Source organism: Fukomys damarensis, unplaced genomic scaffold, assembly GCF_012274545.1.
Source record: "Fukomys damarensis isolate Sample0158 unplaced genomic scaffold, DMR_v1.0_HiC HiC_scaffold_39, whole genome shotgun sequence".
Taxonomy (NCBI): Eukaryota; Metazoa; Chordata; class Mammalia; order Rodentia; family Bathyergidae; genus Fukomys; species Fukomys damarensis.
The window spans coordinates 124,372,472-124,384,662 of NW_022900951.1; the positions used below are offsets into that span (position 1 = coordinate 124,372,472).

The 12,191-nt window shown below is 42.7% G+C and overlaps 1 non-coding gene across 1 annotated transcript; it reads left to right on the forward strand.

Annotated features, from left to right (window-relative positions):
* The first annotated feature begins 10,603 nt into the window (after positions 1-10,603).
* On the forward strand, positions 10,604-10,708 carry LOC117284825. The gene has a single exon (XR_004515903.1). It is a non-coding gene; the product is annotated as a U6 spliceosomal RNA (small nuclear RNA).
* The last annotated feature ends 1,483 nt before the right edge of the window (positions 10,709-12,191 follow it).

The window sequence follows — 12,191 nt, forward strand, 5'->3', positions numbered from 1 at the left end:
GAGAGCAGAGGGATGAAGCTTGGAGTCTGATGCCCAGAATGTTGGAGAAGAAAGCAGTAGATGTGGAAGAGAAACAAAGGTGATGAGGGCTGTCTCTTCCATCTCCACCTCCTCCATCTTACAGCCTAGTATGGATTAGCCAGGCAGTCCAGGCAAGCAGGATGAAGGTTGCTTTGGAAGTCCTACTTCCTTCTGCCTTGCTTTCTAAATGAAAAAAAGGTCTTTTATGCATATGCTATAAACATGTACATTTGCATTGAATACTATATCCAATAAATAAGGAGTTCAGGAAGTAGAGGAGCTGAGATTTGAGTCCAGGTCTTCCTGCTTTTAGAGCCTGCCTCCTGACCTCTAGACTATAGTGCTCTAATGAAAAGAAAATAAGCTAGAAAAGCAGAAGGCTTGGTTTTAGTCTTTGTTCTCCCACATGCTGACTGTGTGACCATAAGGGGTTACTGCAGTGCTCTGAGCCTTGGTTTCATCATTAGTTATATGGGGGTGATCCCTCCACAGACAGGTACACACATCGATCACTGCAAGATCTAAACAAAGGAGCATACTCTCAAGTAGCTTACAGCCTGCTATCCTACTGGACATAAAGCTAACCTTGAGGTTCCCCCTCACTTCCTTTGTGAAAGCCCCACCCTCATTATTAAGTTACCTCATACTGTAAATCTTAAGAATTCCTGCCCTTTCAGAGCTTCAGTTAGGTTCCCTTCAAAACTCCTTTTTGGGTTATCAGCAGCTATTCCTTTAAATCCCCTACCTAATACACACACACACACACCACACACACACACACACACACAGGCCAGGCCAGGAGGACAGGCCCAATCTGTTTGTCACCCTCTCAAAAAAGCACATTCCACATTTTGGGAGACTGAGGCAAGAAGATTGCAAGTATGAGCTCAGCCTGGGAATTTAGTTACTTAGTGAGACTCTGTCTCAATTAAAAAAAAAATACAAAAAGAGTTGTGGCTTAGTACAAAGGCCCTGGGTTCAATCCCTAGTGCTACTCCCCCCCCAAAAAAAGGCCTGTTGGAGCTGGGCCCTAGGAGTAAAGTTGATTAATGTTTAACAGAACATATCTGAGAAAGAAGGGCCAGTCCAATGGGCCAGGGCTTATCAGTAGGTACTCCTTCTCTGGTTTCTGTTGTAAAAATGTCCTAGATATGCTCATGGCTCCCCTTTGCTGGGACCATTTTCTTCATTGCCATCTGTATTTTCTTTCTAACCCCTAGGAAGAGATCCCCTCAAAGCAAGCTATCAGTGATAAAGAAAGTATCTCATGTACCCCTAGCTCTTACCCACCCCAGCTCTGTGGCCCAAGTGGTAGGAGGGAAAAGCACTGTGGCCACAGGGTCTGGAAGCTGGAAAACTGGCCCCAGATTTGTTCTGCTCTGCCCTTCATTTTATGTAAGTCCATGCCCTCTCTGGATCTTGGTTCCTGCAGGTTCAGTTTAAGGCAGTTGGTTCACCCCACTTTTGAACCCTCCTTGAATCCAATCCTTAATTTGAGCTCTTTACTCACAGAGCTGAAAGGCCTTCTGCTCAGGGTGGGAGTTGTTTTTCTGCCAGCCTGACTGAGGACTTCAGGTGAGCCCAGCGCATGCCTGTCTCATGCTTGCTACTGAGCTCCAACCATTGGGTAATCCCAAATCTGAGACATGCATTCGCTATCCTTCAAGACCGTGCAGGAGGGAAAAGGATCATGATTTTAAGCAGCCACTAGGCTCAAATTTGCTTCTTCATAAATATTTCCACCTCTTGACCCATCTACCTCTGAATCACCTGAAATACAATGAAGATGATATATGTCCCAGCCTTGGATTTTGGAGTAAGTGTGCCATAAAAATCTACATCATACTGAGATCCCCCTCTCCCTCCCTACAACAAGAGCTCATTCCCAAACAATCCCAACTCCTGATACTTCGCTCAAGGATAACAAATATTTCCACAGTTAACACTCTCACTTCAGTCCTTCACTATACATGCTAAATCCCAGTTTAGGAAGGAAAAAATATTTTTCACATTCTTGCATGGCCATTCTATACCAGAGTGAGTGGGTGACGAGCAGGGAGACTGGAAAGGAAATGCCTGTAATATTAAGTGTGGTCATCATATTTGACTTGGCTGAATCTCCCCAAATGCAAATACAAATGTCCCACTTTATTTGCATGTGAGTCTGTTTTTTTTTTTCAACAGAGGGAGGGTTGGAAGATCCAGCCCATGTCCCACAGTGATCTACAGAGGGAAGCATTAACAGAAATTTAGAGCCATTGTACTGGGACCCAGGTGTATGGGGATATGGTCTATACAGGAAGTTGAAGAGAAGAGGCCATGCACATATACTTTATGTCAACTGAGAGCGGCTTGGAAAACACCACAGTTCAGTTTTGCAGAAATATATTTCACTGGTCCTGGTCACAGAGAAGGCCATGCGAGTGGAGAAAGCACTGGACTTGAAATAGAATTACTCAAGTCAAATCTGAGTCTTACCAGTGAGTTTCTTAGCTCCTTGAGCCTCTGTTTCCTCCTTGGTAAAATAGGGTTAAAAGTCCTGCCCCAGTGACCTCATAGGGCTGTTGTGGACCAGAGCTTTTATTGCTGTTGTTCTTATTCGAAAAGGAGGCTACAGGATGCCTATCTTGTAAAACCAGGCAATAGTTTTGTTTTAGGTGATTTGGCCTCAGAACAGCTTATCTGAAGGAAGCCATTTGGAACATGTAGAATTGTTCTTAAGAATTTATGAGGACATCATCCTTAAACTTGAGGCCAGAGAGCAGCTTACCACACTTGGTGCTTTGGGAATGTCCATCTGCACCGTGTGGTTTGTCCCCAACCTCTCTCCAGCCCTTCCTAGCCCTTAAGCATCATGTTCAGTGCAGACTGACCACATTTTCCAGAGGTTTTCCATTTCACTAGACTTTTGCTAATAGGAACTTTCACATTTCAGTAGGACCAAGCCTTTGGCCAGCAGGTCCATTAGTACCTCTGGTTTACATGAGCTCAGCAGTTGCTTAAGAATTGGTTAGTGTTAAGGAAGAAGAGCAAGAGGTCTACAGGGAAGGCCATGGGATCCTATCAAACAGTCCTCCAGGCCTCAGCCACCCCAACCCCAGGAAGCACAAGCAAATGTCATCCAGCCGGGCATGTTGGCACATGCCTATAATCCCAGCACTCGGGAGGCTGAGGCAGGAGGATCACTATGAGTTCAAGACCAGCCTGAACTACATAGTGAGTTCTAGGTCAGTCTCAAATACATAGTGAGACCCTGTCTCAAAATAAAACAACACCAACAACAACAACAACAACAAAACCAAACAAGCAAATGTCATCCAGAGGCTTCTGCCTCAGAGAATTCAGGAGGCAATCCCTTGGCCCTATTAGCCCTTTGATCAAACAGACACAAGGCTGCAAGCTCAGGCCATTTTCCCGAAGACTTACCTTATCAGAAGAATCACAGTACTTAGTTTTTGTAATGGGCCAGTGTCATAGTTACTGTTTTGTCACTGAGACTCAATACCCACCGCCCACAATTTTAAAAAGGAAAGTTTTATTTTGGCTCATGGCTTGTAGAGATTTCAGTCCATTGTCAGTTGGCACCACAGCCGAGCAAAATGGCAGAGGGGCATTGCAGAGAAGAAACAGGTCATGGCATGATGATAGGAAGCAGACCATAATCAAGGAAGGAGAAAAGGAGATGGAGTCTTCCAGGTCATGCCCCCTTGGACAAACCCACTCCAACCAAGCTTCACCTCCCAACATCACATTTAGCAATGAACTCACTCATGATCCTTTCACCCTCCCCAAAGCCCCAGTTATGAGCACATGAGGCTTCGGGGGAACTTCCAGGTATGTCTTAAGGGCTTATAGTTTTCCTTCATTCAGCTACTGGCAGTGTAAGATGCTACCAGACCATGTTAGAAAGAAGTAGTTCTAGAGAACCTTCATCATAGGACTCCTCTTATCCTTGCTGCAGGATTTGGTTCTCTATAAGGCTTCTGCTACTCATCTTTCCCAGTCCTGATAATATCCAAGATGCTACCCAAATTAAAGTATGTAGAAGAGTCACCACCAGTAGAGGCTGGAAGTCTTTTCATTCTCAGTTTTCATTCTTTTACCCAATTGTGCTGCTTTCCATCACATCCTGGGAGCAGGGCCTTCTCCACCTGACATTCAGAGCCTTCCCTAGCTTGTCTGCTCAGTGTGTATGAGTGGGAAAGACAGTTGACATTAGAGCCACATAGATTTGGGTTTGAATGCCCTCTTTAGCTCATACTCATAAATGACCTTGGACAATGACTTCACTCTTGTCTTTGAGCTTGTTTCCTCATCTGTCAAGGACAGATAATAATGCCTCCTTGTGCTGTTGTGAAGGTTGAGGAGATAATAAATGCAGCACATCTGGTCAAGTGCTTGGCCACTGTGGCTGCTCAGTTGTCAGTGGCTGTAAGCACTGTAACGCAATTCTGTGATGCATAGTCTGGCCCCCACTTCCTCTCCAGCCCCCCATCCCATCCTCCCCTCATGCCCTGTCCTCCAGGAAGGTTTGGTTTTCTCTGTTACCCCCAAACTGTGAACATTTGCTTTGATTTCAAGTTTTTGCTTTGGTTTGACCCTTTACCCAGCACATCTTTTTCTTTATCACATTCACCTGTTTAAAATCTACCTTATGCTTCAGGGCCCAGCTGAAAGGACTCTCTTCATATGGTGTGATAATTTTGTCCTCACGATATCTGTGGCCCTTTGCTCTTCCTAAGAGCACTCATCACCCTCTGCTTTGAATCAAGGTGGCCACAAGTACTCTGGATTCTCAAAAGACTGAGTTCTTTGAAGGTAGTTGCTGGGGTCTGCTTTACCTCAAACTGCACCATAGCACCAAGTAGAGTGTTTGATATAAAGTGGCTTTGACAGATCCACGGCATACAGGGTCATATGTAGAGATTTGTAAAGGATGGGTTTTCTGACACTTGTCTAGATTTACTGGCCTGAGAACTAGACATACTGCCCCCATAAAGTCCGAGAGTGTCTTGGACTTGTTCTCGCATAATACTTATTTTTAGATCTTCAGAAGTTGGCCCATTCTCACCTACCAAGACAGATTCATGGGTAGTTCTGTTGGTGAAACCAATAGCGTTGAGGGGCACCCTTTCCCCACATTCCAACCTCTTAAATCAGCAAGGTGTCTATTTCCTGTGTTGCTTTGAAACTCCAGTCTCAGACCAAGAGGGCCTAAAAACAGGGAGACACTATGTGGCCATGAGAGCCAAAACTTTGGGGTCATAGAAATCTGGGAACTAATCATGGTTGCTCCCTGTAATGAGCTTTGTGATCTTGACCAATTCAATTTAACCTTCCATAATGTGCTTCAGAGTGGTGAGAAAGGGGGGAAGGCACAGGGTTGGGCACAAGGTGGCACTCAACAGATGTTCATTTTGGAGCTAGAGCATTTGTCTTCTCATTGTAGAGAGCACTGCAGCATACATGGGCATTTCTTGGGTCTCATTCAAGAAAACTGATATCCTGAAATATCCAAAAACTTCTTTAAAATAGAGCCTTACCTATGAGACTATCCTGAGATGTGGGCCCTGAGGAGAATGGTTCTGAGAGGCCTTGGAAATAGTGGCTATAAGTGAGGATGTTTTGCCAAGAGGTTAGTTTGCAACTATCCCATTTACTGCTCTGGAAAAGGCTATCCACTGGGATCTCATTGGTGTATAAGAAAAAGTGTATTTCTCATAGGACCAGGAAGAGATGCTTTGAGCAGTATGATTGAGCTGTGGTTGGAAGCATTGCAAAGAGTTTGGTAATAGATGCTCGGTTAAATCTGCAGTAGTGATATCTCTGCAGAGCTTCTGTTTTATATATCATGCTTTGTCCTCTGTGAGTTTTGGAAACCAGTTTCCAGTCCCTTAGCAGTAACCCGAATGAGCTCTCTTGTAGACTGAGCTGTGTTCTTAGCAAGTTGGTATACTGGAGGTGAGGCAGCAGGTGGACCTGCAGAGATGAGTCCCTTCAAATGCTGTTGAGAAGGCCTAGGCATTGTTAAAAATGATGAGAAAAATATGTCTGTAGCTTGAGCAACACTGGTTTCTGAAGCAGGGCTGATCTTGTGGGTCAATAGGGCAATGAGTGCTTGTGGACACTGAGAATCTGGTGCTTGATGATACATTGTAAAATTCTGAGCCTGTCAGCAGCCAGGGGAAAAGGGGGATTATCTGTTGCCTCTGATAGAAGCCAGAAAAAACCAGGGCTGGGAGACAGGATGTGATTGAAATACATGGGGCTTAGGGCAGGGATCTGGGTCCAAAAGGAGCTGGAGTACTTTGCAGACAAACTGGGTCAGAGCCTATCTATATGGACTTGGCCAACATGGCTGAGGTAAGGAAAGACTATGATTTCATAGACACAGGGACATAAGACTCTGCCAATCCCACCAATGTCTGGCTCTGGGACAGCAAGACAGAATCCCCTGAATTGGCTTTGCCAGGGATAGGGGAAGGTCAGGAACAGGGCTGTAGGAGGAGCCCTGAGCCCGCCAGTGAGCAGTGGGCACTGACAGGTACTGACATACTGGCTGAGCCATTCTCTGTTGGTTCTTTGTTTACACTTGGGTACCATTTTAGAGGTTAATTAGCTAATTTATTCTTCACTCATTCAACTAGTATTTACTAGGCACCTATAGGGTGTAATCAAAATATATGGTTGATGTTTAAATTTTTAAAAATTTTAGTACAGTAAAAGATACTTTACTATCAGTGTTCCTCAAAATGTTTTCCCTCACTTTTCCCATCATTCCTGCCACTTTCTGAAGCAGTTCTGGAAGTTGAATTCCATAAGTGTCTTTACAAGATGTGATTAAAAATATGAGGAATTCTGCTGCTGAGTGCCATTGAAAGGAAAGGCAGGCTCATAACATTAGAGTGTGTCCTCATCTACCTTATTCACTGGATCTGGCTCCCTATGACTTTCCAGATCTTCCCTCAAGTCAAAATGACCATGATAGTGCAATATTTTGAATCAGTCCAGAATGTTAGGGCAGCCAGGACCTCATGAAGGAGAAACACTCATGAAGGACTTCCATAACTGCTTCAGAAAGTGGCAAGAATGGTGGGTTAAATATGTTGGAAGAGAGGGAGAATATTTTGAGGAGGATTCATGGCAATGTGTCTTTTACTATAATAATTTTTTTAAGCACTTGATCATTCACTGTAGTTTCCGAGTTCACCTGGTGCTCAGCTCAGAGTAGTAACCCTGATAGTGCTCTCCCAAAAGGCCCCCTTCTGTTTACAGGGGTCGGGAGGGTTGCACACAAGCAGACAGACAAGTAAGTAGAGCACAGTGTAGAAAGGGTGAAGACAGAGTCCTGGGGAGGTGCCTGGCATGCTCATAGAGAGTGCAGGAGCCAATTTGCTGCCTTCTTCTCTTTACCCCCTTTTGAGGTAGGATAGAAGAAATAAGGATAATTAAAAAGAAATATCATAATTGTAAAATTGTTCTAAGAAAAACTGCAACTTCAGGACACAGTGTTATCTAAGGTTCCCTACCAGCAAACGCACTGCAAAAAACAAAGATTCCTAAGGGTCTTAAAGATGCAATAAGCCCATAAATTGGGGGCTCCATGCTTTTACATGTAAATTGAGGCAACTCTCTTCCTCCTACAGACCTCCATCCTCAAAGCAAAGCTATGAAGCTGGCAGGTATCACTGAACTATCTCTAAACTACAAACACATGCAGATGGGTTGCATTCTAACCCAGCCCCAAAGGGGAGCCCACCAAATGGTAACCTGACAGACACATGGTACAAAATACACATCCTAGAACTATATCGAAGAGGAGAGGTGATAGTGGGCATCCTTGCCTTGTTCCTTATTTTAACGTGTAAATTTTCAGATTTTGGCCATTTAATATGACTCTGGCTGTTGGGTTTTCATAGATAGCCTTTATTAAGTTGAGATACAGACCATCTATTCCAATTTTTTGCAGGGTTTTTATCATGAATGGGTGTTGAATTTTGTCAAATGCTTTTGCTGCATCTATCGAGAGGATCGTATGGTTTTTTTCCTTGACTTTGTTAATATAGTGTATTACATTTATTGACTTATGTATGTTGAACCATCCTTGCATCCCTGGAATAAATCAGACTTGATCAGGATGTATGATCTTCTTGATGATCCTCTGTATTCTGTCTGCTAGTATCTTATTAAGGATTTTTGCATCTATATTCATTAAGGAGATTGGCCTGTACTTCTCTTTTTTAGTTGTGTCTTTCCCTGGTTTGGGAACCAAAGTAACACTTGCTTCCAGGAATGATTTGGAAGCATTGCTTCCCTTTCAATTTCATTGAAAAGTTTGAAGAGTAAAGGCAGTAGTTCTTCTCTAAATGTCTTGTAAAATTCAGCATTGAATCCATCAAGACCTGGGCTTTTCTTTGTTCGTTAATTTTTAATTACATTTTCAATTTCACTGATTGTAATTGGGGTGTTGAAAATGTTTTTATCTTCTTTGTTCAACTTTGGTAATTCATAACTATATAAAAACATTAACCACAGCAATTAAAAAAGAGAAAGAAATTAAAGCAATACAGATAGGAAAGGAAGAAATTAAACTGTCATTATTTGCTGATGATATGATACTCTACATTGAAGACCCAAAAAACTCCACCAAAAGACTTCTAGACTTAATTGGCACTTTTAGCAGAGTAGCTGGATACAAGGTCAACACTCAAAAATCAATAGCCCCCTTGTACACAAATAACAGGCTCACTGAGAGAGAAATTAGGGAAACAATTCCTTTCATAATAGCATCCAAAAAATGAACTATCTAGGAATCAATCTAATAAAAGAAGTAAAAAGACCTCTACACTGAAAACTACAGCACTCTGAAAAAGGAGATCGAAAAGTATATAAGAAAATGGAAAGATATCCCCTGCTCCTGGGTAGGAAGAATCAACATAGTGAAAATGGCCATTCTACCAAAACTGCTATACAGATTCAATTCAATGCCAATTGAAATTCCAACACTATATTTCACAGAACTAGAAAAAAGAATCCAAAAATTCATTTGGAACCATAAGAGACCTAGAGTAGCAAAAGCCATCCTAGGCAACAGAGACATGGCAGCTGGTATAACAATTCCCAATTTGAAACTATACTACAAAGCCACTGTGATAAAAACAGCATGGTACTGGCAAAGAAACAGATCTGAGGATCAGTGGAACAGATTAGAAGACACAAAAACAAATCCAGATGTACTCAGCTATATCATCTTTGACAAAGGAGCTGAACATCCTCAGTGGAGGAAAAATAGCCTCTTTAATAAATGGTGTTGGAAAAACTGGATTTCAACCTGCCAAAGATTAAAACTGGACCCTTATCTTTCACCATGCATAAATTAAAATCCAAGTGGATTAAAAATCTAAACATTAAAACAAAAACATTAAACTTGCTGGAAGATAAGTTAGGCAGAACTCTTGAAGACATTGGCATAGGAAAAGACTTTATGAACAAATCCTCAGTAGCACGGGAACTAGCAGAAAGAATCAACAACTGGGATCTCATCTTATTCAAAAGCTTCTGCACTGCAAAAGAAACTATCAACAGAACTAAGAGACAACCTACAATGTGGGAAACAAATTTTACCAGCTGCTTCTCAGAAAAAGGATTATTAAATAGAATATATAAAGAACTCAAAACAATCAGCCCTCCCAAATATAAAGACCCAATTCAAAAATGGGCATCTGAAATGAACAGACAATTCTCAGACAAAGAAGTAAAAGCATCAAGTAAAGATATGAAAAAATGTTGGACATCACTGGTCATTTGAGAGATGCAGATGAAAACAACACTGAGATTCCACCTCACCCCACAAAGAATGGCTGCTATCAAGAAATCAACCAATAACAAATGTTGGTGGGGTTGTGGGGAGAAAGGAACCCTTCTCCATTTTTGGTGGGGGTGTAGACTGGTGCAACCACTATGGAAATCCATATGGAGATACCTCAAAGAGCTGGGACTAGAGGTTCCATTTGACCCAGCCATCCCTCTGCTGGGTATCTTTCAAAAACAATTGAAAGAATCATATCACAGAGATATATGTGCACCTATGTTCATAGCGGCACAGTTTGTAATAGCTAAAACTTGGAAACAGCCCATTTGCCCATCAGTTGGAAACTGGATAACGATGATGTGGTTTTTCTATAAAATGGAATATTACTCAGCCATAAAGAATGAGAAATTAGAGTCATATAGGAAAATTAATACCAAATAGTTTCTCTGGTGTGAATAAACTATAATAGTACATAAGATCCTAATGATATAATGTGAAATAGGAAGAAAGGGGCTAAAGGTGTAGGGAAAGTGGGAAGGGTAGGGGAAAGCTAATAAGGGAAAAGAAAAAAATAGGAGAAATGAAAAAATGGAAATGAAGTGTTTGCAAAGGGGGAGGGGAGGAGGGGTGAAGGGAGGGCAGGACAAGGGGAAAAATGAGAACCAAGACCTGTCATGTAAAGGTACAAGATCCCAATGATGAATGTAACTGCACTGTATACCTAAAATGCACCAATAAACTCAATGAGGAAAAAAAAATACACATCCTACCATTCGCTTCAGCAGTACATGTACTAAAATTGGAAAGATACAGAGAAGGTTAGCATGGCCCCTGCCCAAGGATGACACCCAAATTCCAGAAATATACATCTTAATCTCCCATCTTAAGGATACCCCAAAACTTCAAGAAAACCCCAACCCCACTATAATGCACCTCTCTTTTGAGGGTCCCACTCTATTCTCCCTGTATACTTTTAAAAATCTTCCCAATGTACTTTTCAAATGCCTCACACACTATGTCCTACAACTCTGCTATAACATAAGTCAGCAAACCTACAACCCAGCCTGTGGGCGATGTTAGTTAAGGGCTCCACCTCCTCTTTGGGGGCCCTCCTTGGACCCCATCTGGTGACACTTTGACATGCACTATCTTCTTGAATGCAGAATTTACTTGGTGGCAATGTTGGGAAGTGGGCTCATATCAGGGCCCAACGTAGGGGATTCTTGTCTCTTGGTTTGATTTAATTTTCACAGCTAGGACCAGGAAATAAGCTCACTCAGATGGGTAACTGATGGTTAAAAAAAAATCAATTAGTCTTTAAGGGCTAGCACTGACAAAAGCCAGAAATTAGCGGGATGGGAAAGTGCAGGGTTGGGGGTGGTCTGTGTGGAAGAAATAGCCAAGTTCATCTGGGACCTAGGAATTTTGTCCACATTAGTAGCAGTGCCTCATGGGAAGACAAAATCCCCAGGGAGCTCTAGACACTTTCTCCCTTTTGGATAAGGGGAATTTTTTCCTTCAGTAAAGGCTATGCAAAGGCCCTATGTCCTCCTGGGAGAGAAAACTTCTCTTCTAATGATTGAGAACTAAGGATTTTATTCTACAATGGGATGCAGAATGGCAAAAATGGTTTGCTGGGGAGTGAAGACTGCAAGGCCCAAGAAATGGAGTCTGGGAAAGAACAGTACCACCCTGCAGCTCAGGACCCCTACAGGAATTGCCTTGCTGGGGAAGCCGGGCACCAAAGGCAAGGCACTGCTGCCTCCCATCTCTGGGATGAAGGTTACAGCACAGGGAAAAATCACCAAAGGCTATAATGGAAACCACTATGGGAATAGTGGTTTTTGCTTTTTAAAATGGTTTAGCAAGTATTAGGAAAGGAGAAAAATTATAGTGTGCCAGAATTCATGGCAAGGAAAGGAGCAAGCAGCTCTCAGTGGGCTTTCTGGCCTCTTTCCATCCTAAAATGTCCTATTTTTCTACCTAGAGGAGGAAAGTGCACTGTCTCCTCCTTTGCTTCCCTCCCTATCTTGCTGTGCTCCAGTTTCAGAAAGGCCTCCTAAGTCATGTGCTCACCTCCACAGCCGTCTGCACTCTGGGCTCCTCTGACAGTTTATTTGGTAGCAAGACATTGAGTGTCACTCCCTGGCCATTGTTGCTATTTATAGGACAGCTGAAATGTTCCTCCACTGGAGGTCACTTCCAATTGCTCACCATAGGAAAGCTCAGGCTTCACAAAACCTGTCTGAGACCAACCTTCTTTCTTCCGTGTCAGTTTTACAGAGAGATAGAGGGAAGCCCAGGAACAAGAAGATGAGGGCATAACCAGAAAGGCCAGTGGCACCAGACTGCACTGGCA